Source organism: Pantherophis guttatus, chromosome 5 (genome assembly GCF_059756535.1).
Source record: "Pantherophis guttatus breed Tessera chromosome 5, ASM5975653v1, whole genome shotgun sequence".
Classification (NCBI taxonomy): Eukaryota; Metazoa; Chordata; class Lepidosauria; order Squamata; family Colubridae; genus Pantherophis; species Pantherophis guttatus.
In genome coordinates, this window is record NC_142067.1 from 84,461,399 (window position 1) to 84,489,148 (window position 27,750).

The following is a 27,750-nucleotide window of genomic DNA, read 5'->3' on the forward strand; positions in this document are numbered from 1 at the left end:
CACTTCAGCCCTGGCCCACCCCAGCCCAGCTCCCCAGTGTACAGCAGCAGTTGCAGCTCGTTGACCTCACCTGGCCTCACCTTGTCTCGCCCGACCCCGCCTCGCTCCACCTTGCCCCAACCCATCCAACCCAGCCTCACCTAACCTCACCTTTCAAATTTATTAACTACAAAAGGAAACAGTGAAACAAAATCAGCAATGAAGATTTATTTGTTCACCATCAAATGTAAATTTGAGTATACATCTCCTGGATACTCTAATGTTGCCATTCTCAACTTGATTACTCTGCTGACAAGGAATTCCAGGCATTGTAGTTTCAGTATCTCTGGGTGGAAAACTCAATCTTATCCTGTCAAAGTAACAATATAAAAACAATTATCATGAATTCATTGATCAATTAATGAACCCAGGAGCAGCTGGGCCTTGTGGCTCAGCAGACTGATAGCATTGTGATTAACACCAGCTGTCTGCAATTACTGTAAGTTCGAATCTCACCAGGCTCAAGGTTGACTCAGCCTTCCATCCTTTCTAAGGTAGGTAAATTGAGGACCCAGTTTGTGGGGGCAATAAGCTGACTTTGTATAAATATACAAAAGTATGAAGGCTATTGCTTAACGCATTGTAAGCCACCCTGAGTCTCCGGAGAAAGGCGGCATATAAATCAAATTAAAAAAAAAAAAGAAGTAGAAAGGAGAAAGTAGACCCATTTTTACTCATAATATTTAATGGTTTTGCACAGTGGCTCAGCAAGCTTCTGCAGCTTCTTTCTGTTCATTTTGAGCTTTCTGGCTTCCACTGCGCCAGGTTGTTACAAGCCAAACTGTATCCATGGCAACAATAGAGCAAATGTTGCAATCCGGCCCTGATGTAACAAGCACAAAGGGAGCTGTAGGCTGGACCAGGAAGTTCCAGCATGTTTTATTATTTATACCTGTGAGACGGCAAAACCCAACTTTGGGGTTCTGAACTGGCTCATTGTCTGATTTTCCCTAAGAAGGAATCCCAGGTAAGATGGGAGAGGCAGAAGATAGGGTGCTCCAATGGCCCTTGCTGGATCTTTTGCAGAGATTCCAGGCAAAGGCATTTTCTGCATCGAATTGGAAGTGAACATGAAGATTTTTTTAAATGTTATAAAGATAGTTCATTTAGTGCTGTAACTGTTCGAAGTTACAAAGTGACTGATGACTTTTTTTCACACTTACTACTATTGTAGCATGCCCATGGTCATGTGATCAAAATTCAGATACTTGGCAACTGATTCATATTTATGACAGCGGCAGTGTCCAGTGTAATTTGGGCAACTGTGGCAAGAAAGGTCATAAATTTGGCAAAATTCACTTAACAGCTGTCTCACTTAGCAACAGAAATGTTGGGCTCAATTGTGGTCTTAAATTGAGGACTGTATAATTAGGAAAGAGCTTCATCACTGTTGTTGCAATATTTGAGCTGCCCACCCCAACCCCAGGAAAGATCTTAGTTACCTGACTTTTTCCATTTTTCCCAAAAAGACTACCCTGGAACTGCTGTGTAACAAAGACATTGGCAAGATTTCCCCGGTGTCTAGCTGAACACTTGTCCATGACTCCTTGGTAATATAAAAGTATCACTGCTGGTTTTAGGATGCTTTTCTGAATTCTTAGTCTGATACTCAATTATGAGATTTGCTGGTGATTTTCCATTCAACTAATGAGGTTCAATCTTGCTAAAATATAAAGCTGAAAGTGTCCTTGGAAAAAGAAATCATCCAGTCCAGACCCAAATGAATACAGAATAACAGAGTTGGAAGGGACATAGGAGGTGTTCTGGTCCAACCCCCTGTTCAAGCTGGCCACACCCATCCAGCCACACCCACCTAGTTGCAGCAAACTGGCTGTGACCACCCAGCCATGCCTACCCAGCCATGCCTACCTAGCTGTGTGAGACATCATAGTCTTACATGCAACTGGCACTTTGAGGGCAACCATAATCCTGATGCGGCCCTCAATATTCCCGGTAGGTTATCAAGAGGGAAACAGATAGAGACTAATAAAGTTTTAGTGTTACTTTGTCCAAAATCTGGATTTACCTTATTTGCTTAGTTCCTGCTTATATGCTGTTCCAGTCCAGCAGGATTCTGAGTGGCTTACATTCTTCTTGTAGTAAAATGAAAATAGTAAAAACAATATAATTAAATAACCAATCATAATAGCAAAAACATAACAATAACAGTAGCAAAAGGTACTATGTCCACCAAGCAACAATAAACTGAAATGTAGTTCCAATGGACAGGGAGAGATTTCTAATTGATTTCAGATTTCTTCCCATGGCTTTCTAAAAAGCCCTGTTTTGTGACTTTCCTAAAACTCACTAGGGTGGAAGTTAGTCTATTCTTAGGAGTTACACTATTGCAAAGAAGAAGAATTGCAACTGAAACCTTGAATTGAACATAGTTATATAGCTGTATAACATGCACTTCTCAAGATTGCACATCAAATCTCTGATTCTGCATAGACTGTCTGAATATAAAACTATCTTCTCCTTTTTCAGGGCATCATCCTTTTTTATGCAATCAAAAAGATTCACATAGAGTGCCCAGCATAGATATTGCTAATAATATTAAGGAATAAAATAGCAATTCCATTTAATTTTCATTCTATCAATCTGTTATGACCCAGGTGGTCAAAGCAAGGCAGGCCTCTAGAGAGCCCTTTATTGTTCTAAGTAAATGTTCCAAAAAATGGCCCTCCAACAACTGGTAAGACTCCACCCCATGCTACCCTCAGTTCCCCAAACAACAGCCCATATATAACAAAGAAAGTCCACAGAGTAGGAGCACACTCACAGGGCAAGGTCCAGGGTCCCAAGCCCAGTCCACCCATCTAAGCAAGTCCTCAGGGCAAAGACAAGGTAGAAGGCAAAAGGCAGCTCTTAAGGGAAGGCTGCTGACCAACAGTGGTGCTGATAGGCAGCAGATCCCCTCTGATTAGGAACAGCTGCCTCTCCCACTTGATCAAAGGGCATTTCTCTAAACTTAAGAGAAATTGGTAGACTTGGCTACTGAACATATTCATTCATTCATTCATTCATTCATTCATTCATTCACTCAGTTTCATATTTCTATAGCTTTCCATCTCACGATCAAGTGACCACTACCAGGTAGCACTAATCAAAAGCCCCTATCACAATACTTCTCTTATTGATAGATATCTTTCTTCCCAAATCTCTCTGTAGCAGACCACAATGAGAGCTGTGGTGGCGCAGTGATTAGAATGTAGTACTGCAGGCTAACCTTGCTGATTGCCAGCGGTTCGAGCCTGGCTGGCTCAAGGTTGACACAGCCTTCCATTCTTCTGAAGTCAGTAAAATGAGGAACCAGATTGTTGGGAGCCACTTAGAGAGGGCTGTGAAGCACTGTGAAGCACTATATAAGTCTAAGTGCTATTGCTATTGCTATTGTCAAAATAATGATACACGCACATTGATATGCACACAACATCATCACATAAATGCTATAGTTATATGCTTGCTTTCTGGATGTAAGTACTGACATCTGAATGATGATATCATCATGCTATCATGTATATTTTGCTTGCCCTCTTCTCAACTCACAAAAACAAAAACAATGTGTGTGCCTCTACATCAAATGTGAGAGCTGTAAGGCAAAGGTTTATTCTGGCCCCTTAACTCTTTAGTCGAACAGCTTAATGGGCATCCACATAAAAATATGAACAAACATCTAGCAATTTTACTATATGCACATGATATAACAGTACTTGGCTTAATTCAGTATAAATTCTCTAATGTTTTATTCTTGTTAAGATGCAATTACAATACCTCACTAAAATATATTTTTAATGTTCTAAATTTATTGTATTTTGGGAAGACATTATTTCCCATATTAATCTGACTTTGGAACAATGTGTAATACTTTAAAATTCCTATTGCATATATTAAATAAGCTGAATACCCGTGCTCCGCTACGAAACTATGTGATTGGGCTTGATAGATCGACACTTATAGCTTGAAAATTAATGAGTAGTTATGATCAGCCTCTCCTCTCCCCTTCAGCTTTGTCCCACAGAAGCCTATCCTATCCTATCCCCCTTCTCTCCCTCAGTCTTGCCCCACAGTAATGTCTCCTATCCTATCCCCTTCTCTCCCTCAGCCTTGCCCCACAGAAGCCTCCCCTATCCTATCCCCTTCTCTCCCTCAGCCTTGACCCACAGAAGCCTCCCCTATCCTATCCCCTGGTTGCTGCTGTGAAAGTAAAACTGAAACTCCTCTCCTCTGCTTGTGTTTTGCATTTGGAACAGATTTATTTTCAGGTGGAGAGGGGAGTAGAACTCCTTGGCATCAGAGGCCTGTTTTGAAAGTGAAATAATATTTGCTGTGTGAGCAAGGAGACATGCCATGGCTTAGCTTAACTGTTCCATAGTAAAGCTTCTTGCTGCTGTGAAAATAAAACTGAAACTCCTTTCCTCTGCTTGTGTTTTGCATTTGGAACAGATTTCTTTTCAGGTGGGGAGGGGGAGTAGAACTCCTTAGCATCAAAGCATGTTAATAATAAAGTAGGAAATACTAATGCTCTGATGGTCATTTCAAAAAATCCTTTCTTAGTGAGCACCTAGAAGCTAAGAGGAACATATGTGGCAAATTTCAAGTTTGTAGACTTTATGATTCTGGAGATTTTGTGATGATGCATGAGTAGTATTTCGCTTTTATATATATAGATATATATTCCCTACATGGAAGTGGCTGCTAAATAACAGAAATGGATGCTCTATGTCAGGGGTGTCAAACTCGATTTCATTGAGGACCACATCAGGGTTGTGTTTGACCTTGGGGGGCCAGGGTGGGCGTGGCTAGCTTGATGTCACTCATGTTGGAGGTGCCTGTGGGGCCAGAGCTCTCTGCTTTCGGCTACAACAGCTTCCTGCAACCCTCTGCCGTGAAAATGGAGCTCGGGAGGGCCGCCTGGCAGAGGCACCATGGGCTGATCCTTTGCTGTTTCCAGGGTAGCCCTATGGGCCAGATCTAAGCACCCCATGGGCCAGATCTGGCCCCTGGGCCTTGAGTTTGACACTCCTGCTCTACAGTATTTTCTAATCAGAAAGAAACTTGATATTTAAACATTACAAAAATAAATTTATTGCTTCAATTACTCAAAAGATTGAAGACCTGGTATTAATTCTAATGAACAAGTTCCTGACAGATGTAGATTTTTTTTACTGACTATAAAGAAATAGGATTATCCTTTATTGAAACTCTTGTATAAAATTTTATATATAGTTTAATATATTTGAAAAGCTCATATACGTTTGTTGTTATACTTGTTTTGCTTTTTCTTTCATTTGTTTTTTTTTCTGTTAGCTTTTCCCTTTTCACTTCTCTTTAAATAAGAAAAGCAAGAAAGAAAGGCCAGAAATGTATTAACAAGGGAGATCAGAGCAGCAAAAAGAAGCTACTCTGAAAAGCTAAAGAATCAGTTCTCAACAAATGAACCAGCAAACATGTGAAAAACTCTTAAAAATATCACTGGCTGCATCAAACCCAGGCTGAAGGAAATCAACAACTGGCAGATGATCTGAATGTGTTTTACTGCAGGTTTGAAAGGAAACTACAGCCACCTATCTCCACAACCCCCATCTCAGACACACCAACAACAGCCAAGCCTCCTACAACTGATCCCATTCCATTGGGTTCACAACCCCTAGTGATCACAGAAAAGAAAGTGCAAGACCTATTTCACAGACAAAAGCCAGGAAAAGCTCCAGGCCCAGACAAGATAACTCCTTCTTGTTTAAAGCCTTGGTGGTGCAGCAGACTAAAGTGCTGTTAAGTGTTAGCACTTAGCTGCCAGCTTCCTGCAATTAGTGCAAGTTCAAATCTAACCAGACTCAAGGTTGACAAGGTTGACTCAGCCTTCCATCCTTTCGAGGTAGGTAAATTGAGGACCCGGATTGTGGTGGCAATAAGCCAACTTTGTATAGAACAACACCACTTAGGTGGGGGCCGAAAGCCCTAGTAAGCAGGTATATACAAAAAAGTATGCAGGCTATTGCTATAATGCATTGTAAGCCGCCCTGAGTCTAGGGAGAAGGGCGGCATATAAATTGGACTAATAAATAAATGATAAATAAATAAATAAAAGTCTGTGCTGACCAATTGGCCCCCATCTTCACCTGAATCTTCAATAAATCACTAGAGATGTGCTATGTTCCTTCTTGCTTCAAACGCTCTACTATCATCCCAGTGCCGAAGAAGCCCACCGTCAAGGAACTGAATGACTAAAGATCATGAAAACCTTTGAAAGGCTAGTGCTGTCCCACTTAAAAACCATCATGGATCTGCTGTTAGACCCCTTGCAATTTGCATACCAAGCAAATAGATCAATAGATGATGCTGTTATTATGGCTCTGCACTACATCCTATAACATCTTGAATCTCTAAAGACCTACGCAAGGATCCTCTTTGTAGACTTTAGTTCAGCATTCAATACCATCATTCCAGACACTCTTCTAACTAAGCTAAACCAGCTACAGGTACCTGAACACACTTGTAAGTGGATCATAAGCTTCCTAACAAACAGGAAGCAGCAGGTGAAGCTAAACAGAATCACATCAGATACCTGTACAATTAGCACAGGGGCCCCCCAAAGCCGTGTGCTCTCCCCACTTCTCTTCTCTCTGTATACCAAGGACTGCATCTCTAATGATCCATCTGTTAAACTACTGAAGTTCGCAGATGACACAACAGTGATCGGTCTCATTCAAGACAATGATGAATCCGCATACAGACGGGAGGTTGAACAACTAGCCTCGTGGTGTGACCGGAACAATCTGGAACTGAACACATTCACAACCGTAGAAATGGCGGTAGACTTTAGGAGAAACCCTTCCATACTTCCACCTCTCACAATACTAGACAACAGTAGAGACCCTCAAATTTCTAGGTTCTACCATATCACAAGATCTAAAATGGACAGCTAACATCAAAAACGTCATCAAAAAAGCACAACAAAGAATGTTATTTCTGCGCCAACTCAGAAAGTTCAAACTGCCCAAGGAGCTGCTGATCCAGTTCTACAGAGGAATTATTGAGTCTGTCATCTGCAAATCTATAACTGTCTGGTTTGGTTCTGCAACCCAACAAGACAGACACAGACTTCAGAGGATAATTAGAACTGCAGAAAAAACAGTTACTACCAACCTGCTTTCCATTGAAGACCTGTATATTGCACGAGTCAAAAAGAGGGCTGTGAAAATATTTACAGTCCCCTCACATCCTGGACATAAACTGTTTCAACTCCTACCCTCAAAATGACGCTATAGAGCACTGCACACCAGAACAACTAGACACAAGAACAGTTTTTCCCCGAATGCCATCACTCTGCTAAACAAATAATTCCCTCAACATTGTCAAACTATTTACTCAGTCTGCACTACTATTAATCTTCTCATCTTCTCATCGTTCCAATCACTCATCTCCTCCCATCTATGACTGTATGACTATAACTTTGTTGCTGGTATCCTTACAATTTATATTGATATTGTTTCCTGATTGCTTATTTGTAACCTATGACTATCATTAAATGTTGTACCTTATCATTCTTGATGAACGTATCTTTTATTTTATGTACACTGAGAGCATATGCACCAAGACAAATTCCTTGTGTGTCCAATCACACTTGGCCAATAAAAATTCTATTCTATTCTAAAAAAAATTAATTAAAGCCATAATGCCCAGTAAATCTAAATAGGACTTTTGTACGCATAAGTTGTGCATTTACACATGCATGAAATGGCAAGTGCACAAAAATACAGCCTATGGACCCATTTTATCCATTGTATCTGAAATTCACTAAATGGAGAACTACTAAACTGAAGGTTTACAGAATATGATGTTAAACTTGAAATGCAAGGTATGAGCATATGGAGCCTTTAAACCGCTGAAAGACAGACCCGATGGGAATCTATGTTGCATGATAAGAAGGCCTGATAGATTTATGCTCCCTTATATGCTTGGAAAACAGATGCAATAACCTAGAAAGCCATCTGCAAATTTCTCAGAAAATAAGCTTTTAGTCTAGCCTGAAATAGAGTATGAAGTCTACCATCCTGGTTGTGAATCATTCCTACAATAATCATTTTAAATTGCAATGAATTGTAGCAAAAGAGGATCTAATGATTGAACATTATACTTCTAGGGGACAGTAAAACAAAATGGAAAGTATTGCAGATTGCTCAGATTAGCCACAATCTGCAATAGATAAACTATTAAAGTGGATAAAATGAGGATCCAGTTTGTTGGGGGCAATATGCTGGCTTTGTAAACCACTTAGAGGGGGCTATAAAGCACTATGAAGTGGTATATAAATCTATTGCTATTGCTATTGCTGTACTGGTAATAAGGTGCCATTGCACTGAATTTGGTGGGATTTATTTTTGAGCAAGCATACTGTATTGAGGGTAAAATAGCAAACAACTTGTAAGGAAAGATTGACCTTGAATAAGATTACTGTCAGCATCAGCTTTCCTGCTTTAGCTGCCAAAAGAAACGGGGAGGGATTAGGTATGGAGCAGAGGGGGGGAAGAGAGCAGGAGGGGGTTTGTCTTTGTAGGAGGGTACTTCAGGGAAATCGAAACTACATTTCAGAAGGGGATGGCCGACCAACTGTCTTGACATTCCTGATGGATGACGCTGCCAGACGTGTTGCCACCTGACCTTTGGAAGACCTTTAGATTGGCTGAGAAACTATAAACACGAGGGGGGGAAGAAGCTTAGTAGATGCATTTCGCGCGTTTTGATCACTTCCAGCTTTTCACTGGGATGTTAATCTTTTCATATTCAGTAAAAGTACCAGATTCTTCAAAATGCTTGAGTTTGGGGTTTTCTTTCCTGGATACTGAAGGAAGCATACCTGACATTAAGCTGGAAGTCATCTCAGTCATCCCGGACAAAAACCGAGGGGACTGAAAATCCAAAGTATGTCAGATCGAGGGAGTGATGACGAAGGGAAGATGGGGGCAGCGAGTTCAACCGCCCTCCAGTCGGAAAGAGAAACTGCAGAATGGCTGGAAAAACTCCATTTGGAACCGGAGGAAGCTAGATGGTCCAAAGGTGTGGGCAGACTGCCGGACTGGGGAGAGAATCCCCGGGGAGTGACGACTTCCAGACCCCGGAAAAGGGAGGCAGTGTGGATGCAACAGCAGAAGGAACGTCTCATGATAGATCAAGCCTTGCAGCTTATCCGTGATGTGGAAGAAAGCAGAAAAAACCGTGAGTCTTTTGAAACTCCTGTGGAAAAGGGGGAAGCAGACCCCAGGGGGGAGGCAGAAGAGACAGCCTGCGGGGGAGAGGAAGAGTTTGAGGAGGGAACATCCCAGGCTTCGGCAGCTCGAGGAAGAGATGCAGCCGGCCAGAGAACCCCAACCCTGCAGGCCCCCCCCCCCGCAGACGTAAAAAGCCAAAAATCCCCCCCCTTCCTGGAAAGTTTGATGGAAATCCTAAAACCTTGGGATTTTTCCTGACCCAAGTGTGGAACCACATGCAGGATTGGGGGGAGGACTACGAAACAGATGCGGCTAAAGTCAGAAGCGTTGCGAATGCCCTAGAGGGAGTGGCGGCTGAGTGGATGGTAGTTCTCCACAATAACAACTCCCTCCTGCTGAGAAATTACAACCAGTTCATGAGGGCCCTTAGAAGACGTTTTGAAGACCATTTAGCTGAACGAAAGGCGAGACTCAGAATGAAGAGCATTCAGCAGGGCCAGAGGCCGGTGGCAGAGTATATCCAAGAGTTTCATGAACTGGCACCTTATATGACAGGCTGGTCAGAAATGGCGCTTTTGGAGAGTTTCAAGGATGGATTGAATGATGAGATATATCGAGATTGCAGGAGCATGGGGGTCCCCGATGATTTGGATAGATGGTACATAGTAGCTGAGGATGTGGAGATCGAGCTGAAACGGAGCGAACTCCGAGGAAGGCGGATGGGGGACCAGTCATCCTCTCTCTACCGTAAGGGGGCGGCCAAGATGACTGGCGGGAAGACCGAATTCAAACCCAAGTCAAAGCCCTTCACCTGTTTCAAATGTGGGAAGGAGGGTCACCGGGCGGCCGAATGTTTCTCCAAACCACCGCCAAAAGCCACCGGGGCCAGCCAAAAGAAAAGCGATAAAATACCCGCCAAAACCCGCGGCACCGCCCTGAAAGGAGAAGTCGTTGAGTTCACTCCCCGGAACCAGCGTGAGTTGGGAACTCCGACCAACGATGACGACAGCGAGACAGACTCCGACTCGGACACCGATGAACGGGTGAGTCACACGGAAGAACCCTTACTCATCCCCGTAGAAGTAAGGGTGCCCTCCACAGGAACTCACGCGCAATTGTTAGCCCTGTTGGACTCGGGGTGCACTAGGTGCATAATTAGCCCCAAAGTAGTGGAGGAAATGGGACTGAGACTGAAAACGTTAAAAAGACCCATTGCATTTTGTCAATTAGATGGGTCGATTGCAGGGGGGGGCCAGCTAGTTTTATGACCGAACCCCTCGAACTACACTTGGGGAATCACATAGAAAAGCTCAGCTTTATTGTAGCCCCTGGCATGGAAAGGCCCCTAATTCTAGGACTGCCCTGGCTTCGAAAATGGAACCCACGAGTAAACTGGAAAACGGGGGTCCTGCGCATCCGTACGGCAGAACCACCTCCGGAAAAGGAAGGCCCCTCCCTAAGGGACGACATAAGACCAGAAGGGGCCGCAGTAGCCATTAACTATATTGAGGGAGAAGAGAAAATTCCGAAGGAATATTGGGACCTCAAGGAAGTGTTTAGTGAAAAAGCTTCTGATAATCTGCCTCCCCACAGGGCCACTGACTGCACCATTGAAATACTCCCAGGGGTGAAGCTTCCCAAACCAAAAATATACCCCATGACACCTCGAGAATTGGAGGAATTGCGAAATTTTATTGACAAAAACTTAGAACGGGGATTTATCGAACGAGCCAAACCCAAGGTAGCAGCGCCAGTAATGTTCCGCGAAAAGAAAGATGGATCCTTCAGATTAGTTGTTGATTATAGAAACATGAACGCCATTTGCGTGGAAAATGTCTATCCCCTCCCACTTATGAATGACATGTTGGCCCATTTAGGAAAGGGAAATTTTTTTACCAAACTTGATTTAAGAGAGGCATACTACCGAGTGAGAATAAAAGAGGGAGATGAATGGAAGACAGCATTTAATTGCCCACTGGGGTGTTTCCAATTTAGAGTACTCCCTTTTGGACTACAGGGGGCCCCGGCCGTATTCATGCAGTTGATCAACGAAGTGTTGCATGAGCATCTATATAAGGGGGTGTTGGTCTATTTGGACGATATTCTAATTTATTCTGACAACATGGCCGACCATATAAGATTGGTTCGAGCGGTCTTGAATAAACTCAGAGCAGCTGAACTCTATGCCAAACTTTCTAAATGTGAATTCCATCAAGACAAAATCGACTATCTTGGATATCGTATATCGCATGAGGGAATAGAGATGGACCCGGAAAAGGTCCGGGCAGTAATGGAATGGGCCGCACCGCGCACCCGTAAACAGTTACAGAGTTTCTTAGGGTTTGCTAACTTTTATAGACAATTTATCCCCTCTTTCGCAAAAATCGCACTGCCAATTACAAACTTGCTCAAAACAAAAGGGGAAATAAAACCCAAACCCTCGAAACCACTAGAATGGACTATGGACTGTCAGGCCGCTTTCGAAAAACTGAAACGGCTGTTTGCAGCTGAACCTGTGCTCAAACACCCCGACATAGAACAACCTTTTGTAATACAAGCGGATGCTAGCGACGTTGCCGTAGGAGCGATACTCTTGCAAAAGAATGAGAATGGAATATTACAACCCTGTGCTTACACATCCCGTAAACTATCTGAAACAGAAAGGAGATGGGCCATATGGGAGAAGGAAGCGTTTGCAGTTAGATGGGCGCTGTTAACATGGAGACAATTTTTGGAGGGGGCAAAACATCCTTTCGAGGTGTGGACTGACCATAAGAATCTAGAAGCATTAAAAACACCACGCAAATTGTCACCCAAACAGGCACGCTGGGCCCAACATTTCAAGCGTTTCAATTTCACTTTACGTTACCTTCCTGGGGGAAAAAATTTCATGGCAGACGCACTTTCCAGATTGCCACAGTACAACAGCATAAAGAAGGAACTGGTTCAACCAATGATCCCCTTAACGCAATTGGCAACACCCGTCACTACCAGAGCGCAGAGTAAAACCGATCCAGAACTCTCAGGGGATTTACTCGAAAAGTTACGAGAAGCACTAAAAGTTGACGAGTGGTTTAAACTCCACTCGAATGAATGCACACTTCGCGATGGACTAGCTTGGGTTGGATCGAAATTGTATGTTCCGACCACATTAAGACCAACCGTATTGAAATATGCGCATGATGCCAAAGCCGCAGGACACTTTGCGTTTGTCAAAACTTTACATCTTGTTAAGAGACAGTTTTTGTGGCCTGCACTAAAAAAGGACATACAGACATATGTGGCTAGCTGTCCAGTATGTGCCTCGGCTAAAAGACCTCCAGGAAAATCCCCTGGATTACTGCAAAGTGTGGCTAGACCGAATGCCCCATGGAAGGAAATATCTATGGATTTTGTGGTGGACTTACCCGATAGTGAGGGCTGCACTGTCATTTGGGTAGTAACTGATTTGTTTTCTAAACAAGTACATTTCATACCTTGCTCAAAGATCCCTTCAGCAAAAACCCTCGCAAAGTTGTTTATTCGGCAGATTTACCGACTACATGGGTCTCCGAAAAGAATAATTTCTGATAGGGGTGTGCAATTTACTTCCAGTTTCTGGAGAGAATTTTTAAGATTGATAGGCTCCACACAGGGGTTGAGTTCCAGTCACCACCCTCAGACAAATGGTGCTTGTGAAAGAACCAATGGGGTACTCAAACAATACCTTAGATGTTACGTGAATTACCAACAGGACAATTGGGTAGACTTGTTGCCATTTGCAGAAGTGGCGTATAACAATTCTGTGCATAGTAGCACCGGATTCACCCCTTTTAAGGTTGCATCAGGCCAGGATTTTGTACCCATTCCCGAGTTACCTCAAGAGGATCCCCAAAATCCCTCTTTGATAGACTGGATAGAACAATTAAGGAGCACCTGGACAGTGACTCGGAAGGCATTAGATGAGGCACACCGAGCTCATAAGGCACAAGCCGATAAGAAAAGGTCCCCAGCTCACATTTACAAAGTGGGGGATAAAGTTTATTTGTCTACCAAATACTTACAAACCACCCAGAGGTCTAAAAAGCTGGGGCCTAAGTATGTAGGACCATTCCGTGTGATCAGACTGATAAATCCAGTGACAGTTGAATTAAAATTACCAAAAACTTTGAGACGAATACATCCTGTATTTCATGTTAGTTTATTGAAACCTGAACACTCATCTCCCCTAAGGGTTGATCATAGCAACCCTCCAATTCCCATCCTAGTAGAAGGGGAGCAACATTTTGAGGTTAAGGAAATCTTGGACTCTAGAAAACACCATGGTAAAATCCAATATCTGATTGCCTGGAAACATTTTCCACTATCTCAGGCTGAATGGGTAAATAAACGGGATGTCCGAGCTCCCAAGAAAGTTCAACAGTTCTATGCCAAATACCCTGATAAACCTTGATCATTGTATATATTCTGTTTCTCTTTCTCTTTTTCCTTTTAATTAGGACTAACGTCTCTTCTGCAAGAGGGGCCGAATGTCAGCATCAGCTTTCCTGCTTTAGCTGCCAAAAGAAACGGGGAGGGATTAGGTATGGAGCAGAGGGGGGGAAGAGAGCAGGAGGGGGTTTGTCTTTGTAGGAGGGTACTTTAGGGAAATCGAAACTACATTTCAGAAGGGGATGGCCGACCAACTGTCTTGACATTCCTGATGGATGACGCTGCCAGACGTGTTGCCACCTGATCTTTGGAAGACCTTTAGATTGGCTGAGAAACTATAAACACGAGGGGGGGAAGAAGCTTAGTAGATGCATTTCGCGCGTTTTGATCACTTCCAGCTTTTCACTGGGATGTTAATCTTTTCATATTCAGTAAAAGTACCAGATTCTTCAAAATGCTTGAGTTTGGGGTTTTCTTTCCTGGATACTGAAGGAAGCATACCTGACAATTACTGAGAAATAATTTTATTTCAATAGATCTAGTTCAATCAGGAGAAGTTTCCTTCATTCTAACTTCCTGGACAAATGTACTGTTAACTGTAATACCATTCTTAACAACTCGATATATGTCACACAATCCTTAAAAGTCTTCACTGTAAATCAACAACTGAACCTATGCTATTAAACAAGTTTTCCTGGTGTTTTTTCCGTGAAACTAGGGTTACAGCAGCAGGCATCAGTTTTCATATCACTCTGCTAATCATTCATTGAACACATACGCTTCCATTCCATGGTGCAGAAATGAAATTACAGTATCCCACTAAAACATTCCAAATACTCTCACCACCATTCATTCCAAAGGGTAGGAGGTCGCCCAAAAATTGCAATAAGGAAAAATTGACAGAAATCATAGAGCTGGAAGTACAAAATGCATTGGGGGCCTGTGATTTAAAGAGCTTCTGAATTAATAGGATCATCCACTCATGAAGAGGGAATTTCAGATTTGTCCTATATAATTATTCCTCCTGACGATGCTGTAGGGCAGGGTTGTCAAACTCGGTTTCATTGAGGGCCAGATCAGCATTGTGGTTGTCCTCCAGGGGCTGGGGGAGAGGAGGGGTGTGGCTGGGATGGTCACAGCTGACTGGGTGTAGCCAGCTTGATGTCGCTCAAGTGGGTGGTCCAGGTGGGGGCCAGGCGGGGTTGGGGAGGGAATCCAGCGGTCTCCAGTGGGTGGGGCAGGGAGCAGGAGGCTCATCCCATGGGATGAAGTGAGACAAGGCAGGGGGCAGGGTAGCCAATGTGCCTTCAGCTGATTTCAGCACTGCTCGGTTTCCCACCCCACCCCTACCAGGATGGTCCTGATCGAAGCTGGGCCAATGTAGGGAAGACAGTGGGATTAGTTTGGCCAGGCAAATTATAACACACACACCTGCTATCAAAGTGGATTTTGGGCACTGCGCTGCACTACAATGGAGATACAGACAATGGAGCGGCTGACACAAGGGAAGGAAGAGGAGCAGGGAGAAGAAAGAGGGAAAGCTGCCTTCTCCTTCCTTCATGCTGGCCACTCTGTTGCCTATTTTTCCATTGCAGTGCAGTGCCCAGGATCCATTTTGATAGCGGGGGTGGGTAATTTAACTGGTTCACCTGAACCGGTGCAAACCAGCTGAATCCCACCATTGCATGAAACTTTTACATGTACAATGTTTGTGGATGTAAAACTAGTGTTAAATAAGAGGACAATATTCAATTGTACTCCTAGAAATTATTGACACAGTTTCAACCAAAAGTCTAATCCCAGGAAACATAGATCCACACTTTGCAATATCTTTTAAATGCTGCACTAATCACAAGTTGACTTTAATAAGTAAATCCACCTGTTTCCTATGCTGGCCTGCTGTTTCATTAAGGCCTCTCTTCGATTCTGTTTTTTGAATTCATAACAATAATAAACTATATTAGAACACTATAAATGTTTCTGAACTCTCAGTTCTATACTTTCCTTCAAAGTAATTGCATTAACAATCACATCATAAAAATGTTTTGGGTGTTTATGAGGACATCTTTCCCAATTCATGATGAATAGATTCTTACTTTTTCTTGGCAATTTCATGTGCTACTGAAAATGTAATCAATTCATATTTCCTACAAATGACAATGCATTTTAGGTTACCTCAGTATCTAAATACCAACTGTCCATGTGCAGTGGTGACCTTGATGGTTTCCATGTCTCTCACACTCTTCCCATTCCATTTCCCCCTTCCCTCCCCCCAGTTCATTGACAAGTTTAAAAGCATTAAGGTTTGAAAGAAGCAAAGCAGTTCAATCTTGACATGCTGGCTCTCTGAAGGAAAAGGGCACCTGGAAAATATTAAGCATAGATTAATTGTTATCATTTAGGTGGTCTTAGCCTTCACTATTCTCTTTGGTCTCTGAGGGTATTTTGCATAGAATCTTCTTACTAATTCATCTGCACTGACATTGTGGGCACCTACACACTCTGCATCAGCTGAGAGATACTCTTTCCACTGCACTAAATATTGTAATTTCCCCTTAAAGTATCTTGAGTCCAGTATCCTCTTTATCTCATAGTGTTTCACCACCACTACCATCACAGGAGGCAGACACTTCTCCTTGACTGGTCTTAGCTTGAAGCCTTGGAAGGGCTTCAATAAGCTACAGTGGAACACTGGGTGGACCTGTCTGAAGCCTCCCCTGGATTTATTATACACATGATGGGGAATGGACCTATGTGCTTGGGACCCAGTTTCTTACAAAGCTGGTTGAGCTCCAAGTATTTTGTAGACAGATGAAGTTTCTCCCCAACCTGATAAACCTGAACTACTTCTGAGGGGCTCTTTTCTGACCTGCCTGTCTCTTTTGTGACTCCCTGGTTTTATTTATTGATTTCTGCACATTTCCCCAAGCAGCTTTCAATTTATCCATACATTCAGCTACTGTTACTGAGGGAAGAGGTTTCCTCGGGAACTCTGGCATTGGCATAAACTCAGCTCCCATGGTCACTTTAAAAGGGGTGAATCCAGTGCTACTATGCACCGAGTTATTATAAGCCACTTCTGTAAAAGGTAGGAGGTCCGCCCAGTTGGTTTACTGATAGTTTACATAACAACATAGGTATTGCTCCACTATTGTGTTAGTTCATTCTACCAACCCATTTGTGCTTGGAATCCGAACTAAGTCCCTAAGATGACCTTACCTGCTTTATGAACTCCTGCCAGAACTTTGCTGTAAACTGCACCCCCCTCCCCCTTGGTCTGAAATGATGCACCTTGGCACTCCATGCAGCTGGTAGATGTGCTACATGAATATTTTGGCCAGACTTTGGATTGAAGAAAGCTTCAGACATGTGATGAAGTGCGCTTGCTTTGAAAACAGGTCAACCACTGTCCAAATGACAGTCCTCTCATTACTCTCCGGTAATTCCACCATGAAATCCATAGCGATTTCCTCCCGTGGTCTGTTAGGGTTGGCCACTGGCTGTAGCAACCCAGGAGTTTTCCCTGGCAACTGCTTCATGGACACACTGGGCAGCTGTTTACATAGTTTTCTATTTCTTTCCTCATTTTAGGCCACCAGAACTGTCTTTTTGCCAAGTGAAGGGTTTTTACAAACACAAAGTGTCCAGCTGGCTTTATGTCTTGACTCCTTTGTAGGATCTGGGTCCTTTGGCTGCTGGAACATACAGTTTGTCTCCCTTCCATGTCAGGTCCTCCCTCATTGTCAGGTCGGCTTTGTAGTCTTTAAGCCATTCATCTTCCTTTAGGGCTTGTTTTAGCTATTGTGTAAGCATGCTGTTGGCTGGCTGAGGAGTGGTTAGCCACTGCCACTTTGCTGAGACCTGCACTGCCAGTTACTGGGAGGGAATGATGGAGTTAACTATTTCCTCTCAGATGCTTTTGTATTGGGGCATCCAAGAGAGAGTGCATCAGCGAGAAAATTCTTTCCCCCTGGCAAGTATCAAAGGGTAAAATTGAGCTAATTAAAGTACTGGGCCCATCACACTTGCTTGGAGGACAGCTTCCTTGGGGTCCTTAAGGCTTCTAAGTTCTTGTAGTCAGTCCACACGTTGAACAGAAGTGTTTGAATGAGAATGTTTGGAAAACTCTTCGCTCTTTTCCAGTGCATGCTTCCTGTCAGTATATCCTGCACTTAAAAATGATGGACTACTGACAGCTCTGAGTTTACAGAATGACAAATACTTATCTCTGATGACACCATTCCATTCTTTTTTTTTATTGAAAAAGTTTTTCAAATACAAATTTTTCCCCCTTTTTTCCCCCTCCTCCCTAACCCCCCTCCCCCTCTCCTCCCCCTGTGACTTCTTCATAATAAAACCCAAGTTCATAACAGATTATATAATACTTTACCATCCCCTTACTCCATCCCCATATGCTGACCCTTTCTTTCTAATAATATTATCATATCCCCCTTATACTATACATTTCAAAATAACATTCTATTATAACATTATATAATAACTCCTAATTTAGCATAATAATATTATTATATCTCCCAGTTTAGCGATTTCTGCTCATAATCTACCCTTTTTCTAACCCCCATACATATATCTCTTAAATCAAATCTTTTATGTATATTAATATAACATTTCAAAGCCTTCCGCTATAAAACTATATAATAAATTCTAATTTAACATTTATTCAATTCATAGTCTACCCATTTCCTTCACCCCCATCGTTATATCTCCTAACTCAAATCTTTTACATATATTTATATCTAAACATAATATCCCTTTTCTTAAACTAAACAATCAATAAATCAATAAACTAACCTGTCTCCACCCACTTTCCTACAAGACTACCATACTTAATAATTCTTAGTATCTTTATTCTTCTGCCCACTCCACTAAAAAATATTCCCTTATGTAAATAAAATCCTTTTAAAAAGACTTTAGGCTTGTAATCCATATAATATCTTCTGCAATGTCTTTCAGCTGGACTGTAAACTCCATCACCCATGTTAGGGTAACATCACATCCTAATTTCAACAGTATGTTCGGTATCTTCCATTACCATCTGCCCTCATCAATAGCAAATATCTTCAAAAAAAAGAAAAAAAAACAACCACCCGAGTGACTTTATATTTGTATTCCATATAGTGTCTGTAGAGGTGTCTTTTATCCAAATTATTAATTCCAACCACCGTAATAGGGTAACAGCCAGATCATCTGCGTGCCCCAATTCCATAACACTCTTGCCTTGTGGCTCAAGATAAACGTAGTATATTTATCAAAGAATCCAAAAAAAGATAGTTCCAATCCATTCAGTTTAAGGCCCTTTTCACATCCCAAAAATACAGCACTGCAGAGGTCTGTCATTCTCCTTAGGATAATATAAACCAATACTTTGCCAATTATCTTTTCATATATTCAATCATCTCTTAAATAACTGGCATGACACTGTTGTTTAGTTTAAAAGTTTTTGTTTTTATGAGACCTGCTTCTTCTTTTCTTGACTTTTTGTGGGTTGGATCTCAATCCTGATTTCCTTTCTGTAAATTGTATATTAACTATTTGGTTTTCATGCTGATCTATAACTTGATCTTGTTGGTTTTGCTTTTGTGGCATAAATCTCCATTCTGGTTCTATAAATTGTATATCAACTGATTGATTTCCGTGCTGGTTTGTAACTTGATAAGTCATTACATTAGAATCCAAAGCCGCCTCTCTTGTATTAAATAGTCCAGCTGAGACCTCTGAAGGAGAATTCAGAAGCGGCTCACCTATAGAGACCTCTGTAACTTGTTGTTTCTTCGTTACTTCCACCTCCTTCTGCTTATCTTGAATTTCTATCTCTTGTTGATTTTGCTTTTTGAGAACCTTGTAGTAAAATTCTTCCGCTTTTTCAACAGTATCTAGCTGATATCTTTCTCCTTGATATCTCAGTATTATACCAACTAGAACGTCCCACCTGAATGAGATATTTTGTTTTTTTAGCTCAGTCACCAAAAGTCCAAATTTCTTTCTATCTTTTAACATCTTAGGCGGCAATTCTTTATATATCCAGATCTTTCTTCCATACAGTTGTGGAGTAGAATTAAAGGATTTTTGCACAATGTCATTTCTTATTTCTTTATCTGTGAAGTAAATCACCACATCTCTAGGCAGTTGCCTTTGCTTTGCAATCCAAGAATTTACTCTATAGGCCTTGTCAATTTTACAAGATACCTCCTCAGGATGAACCTTTAAAATCCCAGCCAGAACTTGAGCAGATATTTTTCTTAGATCATCTCTATTATTTTCCTGTAATCCTCTCATTCTGACCGCAAATTCTGTGAGCCTGTATTGCATCATTACCACTTCTCTTTCAATCCCTTGCTTTATATCTTCTGCATTGTAGGTCTCGTGACCAGCTTCCTTTTTGGACTTTACTTCTAAACTATTGTCTTGAATATTTATCAAATCATTTTCAATTCTTTGTATTTTATTGTCCAAATTATAAATCTTATCATCAACTTCCTCCATTTTAGACTCTAATAATTTGATATTTGTATCCAGCACTGTGTATTTCACTACTTTGCAGCTTATTACGGAAGGACTCTCACTTTCAGCTTTCTTCTCAAGCCTCAGCAGTCGCCATTTTAAACTTTTTTTCCCCCTCAGTTAGAAACACTTATAAAATCATTAAAAATACTTGCGATTTAGGGTCCCAGGTTCAAATCTCGCTCTCTTTAACTAAACCATCTGTTAGTTTTATTAGTTGGTCCAGTCCCAGCGCCTGGCTCTGCAAAAAGGCAGAGTTCTCCTGAAGCCCGGAGCAGTGGCGAGGGAAAATAGGGAGCCACAATCTGCTCGTCCCCAAGAGTAAAAAAAAACTCTGGGGACTTCACAGAGGGCTCTACCTGCCCTCGCCTGCTCTGACTCACATTTCCATCAGGAAATGGAGTTTTTCGAGCCGCCTTTCAGATGTAAAGGCGGCTCTTTACAGGCAACGGGGCTGGCGGTCACGGAGGACCGTCTGGTGGCGACGGAAGCCAGACCGGAAGTCGACACCATTCCATTCTTAACAAGATTTGCAATTCCAATTATTTCCACTGCAAGGTAAGGCATCATTGCTGTTGATACTCAGCCTTTAAGAACTTGCATAATGACAACAAGGAAGTGATCATGGATATTTTTTAAAAAAAATAAAACTTATATTGCATCCATGTTATTCACTTTCTATAAAACAAGTGAAATTCTTTCCCTAATCTATTCAAATATATGCAGAATTGGATAAGGAACCAAACCATGGATCAGTCTTATTGGATATTATTTCTAGAATGTCAAAGCAGATTCCACTCCCCATATAATGTGGATATTAACAATTAAAAGTATAGGAAAAAACAGTGGAACAGAATGGAACATATGACCAACATGGCTAAACATAGCAAAAAAGCATAGTTCTTAAGAAAAGTTCAATAGTTTAATAGCTTTCATTACATTTGAAAGTGTGCATCTGAATACCTATTATGTCTTATCCAAGGATAGTAAACATAATTAGGACTAGTTCTCATTATTTAATTTCAGCCATAATGATTAAGCCAAGCTAAATGCTATTCAACAATTATATTTACTTAACCTGGGTGTAGCATTAGTTGCAGTAACAAATCTAGAATGCAGGTATTGGGATGACCTCTAGATCAATGGACTCAATCTTTCTGGCTTTGTGGACCAGTGGAGATGGAGGAGAGAGAGAATGGTTCCACATGAGCAGCGGGTGCTTCCATGGCCTAGTTCTGAACAGGCTGTGGTGTAGTAGGGGGCCAGGGCCTGGGGTAGGGGACCCCTGCTCTAGATAGCAGCAAAAGACACTTCACAGCTTTGCTGCCATCTAATGTTCAGTGGATGAAGCATCCCAGATCTGATAACAGTGGGGTAAACATATTGTTTGAACCCATCCATTGAGAAGTGCAATGAACTGGAAACAAAAATATTCAGTCTTCCGTTTCAGTCATACCAGAGAGAGACCCATAAGTATGAGGTTCATGCTCTTAATATGGAATTGTCATTTAACATACGCAAATGTAGATAGTATCACAGGAGTACAAAAGTACACGGATAAGTTTACTAGCATAGAGTTGAGACCAGTTTTACGTCAGGCATTTATGTCTGGGCTGAGAAAGATAATCTTTATTATCATCTAATGTCTTTTAGGTTTTTGCAGCTTTGATGTGGTTCCTCAATTTTACATGACTTTACTAAGTGGAGAGGAAAAGGGAGGATTTGTAGAAGTTTTAAGGAAGCCAGTGGAGATTAGAAAGCCACATGACTTGGGATTAAGCTCAGGTTTGCTGAATCACAGGGTAGTCTGGAGTTCAACACAAATTTTTCTCAGGTTTACTAGCAGATTTACTGAAAGTACTAGCAAGTTAACTTTGAATCTTTTGTATTCAGCCCTTTTCCTTGGTTTTTGACAAAAATATCTCAGTCTGCAGCTGGCTTTGAGTGAGAAAAATATAATCTTAAATTTCATTTTCAGCTACCTGAACATTGGATTTAAGAATCAGTTTAATGTTTTTGATTTGGGAACTGGTAGGAGATGTCTCTGTGTTTTATTTCTCATTTAAAGGCATGAGACACTGCAGGCAAATTATCTCTTCAGGGGTCCAATATTTAAAATACACAAATTCTTTCATTGATTTTTTTCTGAAAATCCATCTTCTTTGAAATTGTATGTTTGCTGTTGCTTTTAAATCATGAGAACTTGACAAAATGGATGACACCTATTGACTTACCATAATAAATCACATGATGGAAAAGCTCTTTGTAATATATATGTGTGTGGGTGTGTGGGTGTGTGGGTGTGTATTCTTCATGCCTCTCCTTTGTAACTCTATATATCTAATTTATTTATGATCAAGAGTCTATTTATAGCTGAAGCATTGCAAAGGTATTTGTATGGTAAGATACTATCTATGCAGTTTTTTACTTCTTTTTCATAAATGAAAAAGTATTTGTAGTAACCTTAACTACATAACCATCAGAAGAAAGCTGTATTATCTGTTTCCCCTCTTATATTCATATTTGCATTCACAAAATAGCCTTATCTGAATCTAATACAAATCGCCCTCATTGAACAGGAAAAAGACTGTCTTGTGCTGAGAACAACTCTCCGAGGGAAGGAATATACTTTTTTCTGTTTAGCTGATTTTAAAAGGCACAATCCCCAGGAACATTGTCTGACAAACACCTCTGGAACAATTACGAAGTAAGCAAAATCACAGTGGACTAAGTATTTGCACTAGTTCCATTCATTAATTCAGATCTGAGCAGCCTGTGTATTCATAACATCCTTTTTGTGCTGTAGACATGGAAGTGAATTTACTGGCAGGATCCATGGTGGAAAGGGGGACCAGAATGAAGGCAACTATTGACTTCATGATATATACTTCTTTAAGAATAAAAATTCTCATATATAGTTAACCTCTGTAAAAATATATAGGTAACATGGTGCCTGTAGGCCACTGATGGGCTGTCTGCTAAAACTAAGGCATACACTTGAAAGAAGACCAGGAAGCTTGTAACTGTGGAGTCTGTCTGGCAAGAACAAAGAATGCTTAATCACAGGGAATATGCACATGTAATGCTTGTAACAAGCATGGGTGGTTAGAAAGATTATAAAAGAAACAAAGAGACATCTTGCATAACTCAGCTAGAAAGTAGGAATAAGGATGGCCTGGAGTAAATAGAATGTGTATTAGATAACTCCTGGAGCATTCACTAGCCAAGGCTTAGGAATAGGGACAGCTAGAGGCTAATAGGACAATTGTTAGATCATTACTAAAATGTTTATTAGACATATATCCTGCCTTATCCCGCCTTCTGCTTTAGTGAAATTGTATAAATCTGTCTTAATCCTTTGTTCTGGGTCCTGGCATTTTGCTGGCTGGGACCCCTTTTGCTGAAGACTTTCAATAAAATGAAACAAAACCTGCACCTCATTTCTGATGTTCTTCATTGGCTTCAGCACCAGGCTCAAACCTGAATTGGGGACAACATCACAACGGGTCTACAAGCAATCAAATTGATACATGCCAGGGATTTTTAGTCCCACCTAAGGCACAAAGCCACCTGGGTGACCTTGGACCAGTCACTCTTTGTTGTTGTTGTTGTTGTTAGTCGTGAAGTCGTGTCTGACCCATCGCGACCCCATGGACAATGTTCCTCCAGGCCTTCCTGTCCTCTACCATCCCCCAGAGTCCATTTAAGCTTACTCCTACTGCTTCAGTGACTCCATCCAGCCACCACATTCTCTGTTGTCCCATTCTTCTTTTGCCCTCAATCATTCCCAGCGTTAGGCACTTCTCCAGTGAGTCCTTCCTTCTCACTAGGTAGCCAAAGTATTTGAGTTTCATCTTCAGAATCTGGCCTTCTAAAGAACAGTCAGGGTTGATCTCCTCTAGGACTGACCAGTTTGATCGCCTTACAGTCCAAGGGACTCACAGGAGTCTTCTCCAGCACCACAGTTCAAAGGCCTCAATTCTTTGGCACTCAGCCTTCCTTATGGTCCAACTTTCAAGCCATACATTGCAACTGGGGAAACCATAGCCTTGACTATATGCATTTTTGTTGGCAGGGTGATGTCTCTGCTTTTTAGTATGCTGTCTAAATTTGCCATAGCTTTCCTCCCTAGGAGCAAGCATTAATTTCTTGGCTGTAGTCCCCATCTGTGGTGATCTTGGAGCCCAGGAAAATAAAATCTGTCACTACATCCATTTCTTCCCCATCTATTTGCCAGGAATTGAGAGGGCCAGATGCTATGATCTTAGTTTTCTTAATGTTGAGTTTCAAGCCAACTTTTGCACTCTCCTCCTTCACCCACCTCAAGAGGCTCTTTAGTTCCTCTTCACTTTCTGCCATTAGAGTGGTATCATCTGCATATCTGAGGTTGTTGATATTTCTCCCGGCAATCTTAATTCCAATTTGTGATTCATCTAGCCCCACCTTTCTCATGATGTGCTCTGCATATAAATTAAATAGGCAAGGTGACAGTATACAGCCAGGATGGCAAACCTATGGCACACATGCCAGAGTGGCACACAGAGCCATTTCTCCGGGCACGCGAGCAGTCGCCTGTTGCTCTTCTGGGTTCCGGCACACCGGTTAGCTGGTATTCACGCATGCGGGAGCACCAGAAACTGAAAGAGCTACCACCCAGAGCGCATGTGCGCCAGTGGTGGGTTCCTCCCGGTTTGGTCCGGTTCGGCCGAGCCAGTAGCAGTGACGATATGACATCACCGAACCCCCCCCCGCCCTCCCCCCCATCCTCCATGTTATTCTTACCTTTTATTTGGTCCCACCCCCAATCTATTGCTGCCTCCTGAGTCCCAGCTGATGACTAGAGGGAAAAAAACTGTTTAAACTCTTGCCGCGGGGCTTCAAAGGGCCATCCTACAGCTGATCAGTGTTAAAAGAAAACAAATGAGTCGGGTCGTAAGTGCGAGGACTGGTCGTAAGTGCAAGGACCTTCTAGAAATGACTCTGACCAGCTAGCCACGCCCACCTAGTCACATGACCTCCAAGCCACACCCACAAAATAAGCCACACCCACAGAACTGGTAGTAAAAAAAATTAGAACCCACCCCTGATGTGCCCGCCAGGAAGATGATCTTCTGGTTTCCACCACCTAGTCTACTGGTGTCTGGCATGCGTGAGCACAAAGACCAGCTGGCCAGTGTGCATGCGCATGCTGGAAACCAGAAGTTCATCTTCCCAGTGCATTCATGAGCTCTGGGCGGAAGGCACTGCCAAGGAATAAGAGGGGGGCTGTGCTGGCTTGTTCTCAGTGGTGGGCTGGGGGTGGTGCTTCATCCTGGCCAGAGTTGGGGCAAACCTCTCCCACCTGCTGGCCCCCCAAGCCAAGCCCCAGGAATGCCGACGCTCCTTACCTCCAAGGCCATAAAAAACAATTGTTACCAACCTGCCTTCCATTGAGGACCTGTATACTGCACGAGTCAAAAAGAGTGCTATAAAAATATTTCCAGACCCCTCACATCCTGGACATAAATTGTTTCAACTTCTACCCTCAAAACGATGCTATAGAGCACTGCACATCAGAACAACTAGACACAAGAACAGTTTTTTCCCGAACACCATCACCCTGCTAAACAAATAATTCCCTCAACACTGTCAAAACTATTTACTAAGTCTGCATTACTATTAACCTTCTCATCGTTCCTATCACCCATCTCTTCCCACTTATGACTGTATGACTATAACTTTGTTGCTTGTATCCTTACGATTTATACTGATTGTTTCCTAGCGTGATTTGATTGCTTATTTGTACCCTATGACTATCATTAAGTACTATACCTTATGATTCTTGACGAATGTATCTTTTCTTTTTATGTACACTGAGAGCATATGCACCAAAGACAAATTCCTTGTGTGTCCAATCACACTTGGCCAATAAAGAATTCTATTTTATATTAGGGTAATGGTTTAAACATGTTTTTAAAGTCTGTGCAGTAGAACAAGGTATTGGTGTTTCAAAAGTAGTACAAATTATATTAAGGTTCTCATTTCTGTCTCTTGAGCAGAAATACACAAACAGTTGCCTTTCCTTCCTATTTTTCCTGGGCTAGACTGCAGGAAAAAATCCATGGTCAAATTGGAGAACTAAAAACTCCCACCTGGTCAGACTAAAATTGGCCAGAGGTTCAGCCTTATTGCTTATTAGTAATTACCCTTTCCTAAGTGATTTGCCAGGAAGGCTTTCATTAACCTTTTCTAAGTTGAAACAGTTTCTACTCATGTTTATTAGTAGAGAAGTCCTTCAGGCATGAATCCTTTTGTGGACAAGCACAGATAGTCTTGGAAAAAAAGAAGCATAGCAAATATTTATGAAAAAAAATACAAACAACCCATTACAATTTTGCATGTTTAAGGGCTATAAAATGCTAGCATGTTTTTGCATATGGGTGAGGGTCACTGACAATGGAGGAGGGAATTAAAGAAGGGCACTGCTGGCGGAAAGAATTGTTTGGTCAATGACAATTTGTGGCAGGTTCCCATTTTTTATGCTTGATTCTGCCATTTCCCACACTTAAAATTCTTTTCTTTTCTTCATAACATTTGTGATCTACAATTTTTCATCATTGTATTTTAGAGCCTGTTTCATTTTTGTGAAAATGTTTTCATAATATAGAGATGTATCTTTAGAAGTAACAGCATCCTGAATAATTATGCTACCAGAATCAATGTTAATTCAGAATTTAGTATCTCTATATATTTTGGCCCCACAAAACATATTTCAATTAATTGAACAATTGAACCCTTACAACAGATTGTATGGAAAGTTCTAAAGAATCTTGACGTAAAATGTATTTTTAATGAACTGGAGTAATGTCTGGCTTGTACTACCTGAAATGGGATGTTAATTGAATTAGCTGTAGTTATTTTTGATATATATGGCTTCATTATCTGACTTGGGCAATTTTGACTGTTGAGAACCAGACCAATATATTTTGAGTGCCTGGCCCTCACTGACAAAATGCTGAATTCGTTTTGTCAGTTGGTTGTCCTTCCTACTATCATTGCTAGTTTATGAACATACAGGCAGAGTTGACCATTCTCCCCAAGTTTTGCTATAAGTTTATCCCTGACATTTCTTCTTTTGAAGAAATGTTCTTTTGAAGAACTGTTCTACATTAAATGTTTTGTAGATTGTTGCTTTTGCAACTCTCTGCTAGAAAAATAAATGCATATCTTCCTGGTTTTTGCATTATCTTGTCTAATTTGATGTTTCTAATAGAAGGGTCACTAATTTAAAAAAAAGACTGAGTGGGCTCCATTCAAATAAAATGAAAACGTTAAGTATCACAAAAAAGCAAGATGCAAAGTAATCCACAATAATTTCTTTCAAGTGGCAACCTTGAAGTCAAATTCCAAGAGCTTGTAGAAAATTCAAATCACTTAAATGTGACCTTTAAAGTGAAGGATGAGGATAGTTGTGAAAGAAAGCACTGAATTTATAATTGCCAAAGCATACAAAGCAGGTGACCTTGTACAAATGTCTTTGCATTATTGCATGTACATTTGAACAGATGAGATACTTTGGAATAACAAA

At 41.5% G+C, this 27,750-nt stretch overlaps 1 long non-coding RNA gene across 1 annotated transcript in view; it reads right to left on the reverse strand.

Moving 5' to 3' along the window:
• Positions 1-192: 192 nt before the first annotated feature.
• LOC148113494 (uncharacterized) overlaps positions 193-27,750 on the reverse strand; it is a 36,501-nt gene continuing 8,943 nt past the window's right edge. The window contains exons 3-4 of the long non-coding RNA XR_015734508.1: positions 2,066-2,132; positions 193-349 (exon numbers count right to left, since the gene is read on the reverse strand). This is a non-coding gene — a long non-coding RNA (uncharacterized LOC148113494). The remainder of the gene's footprint in view (positions 350-2,065; positions 2,133-27,750) is intronic.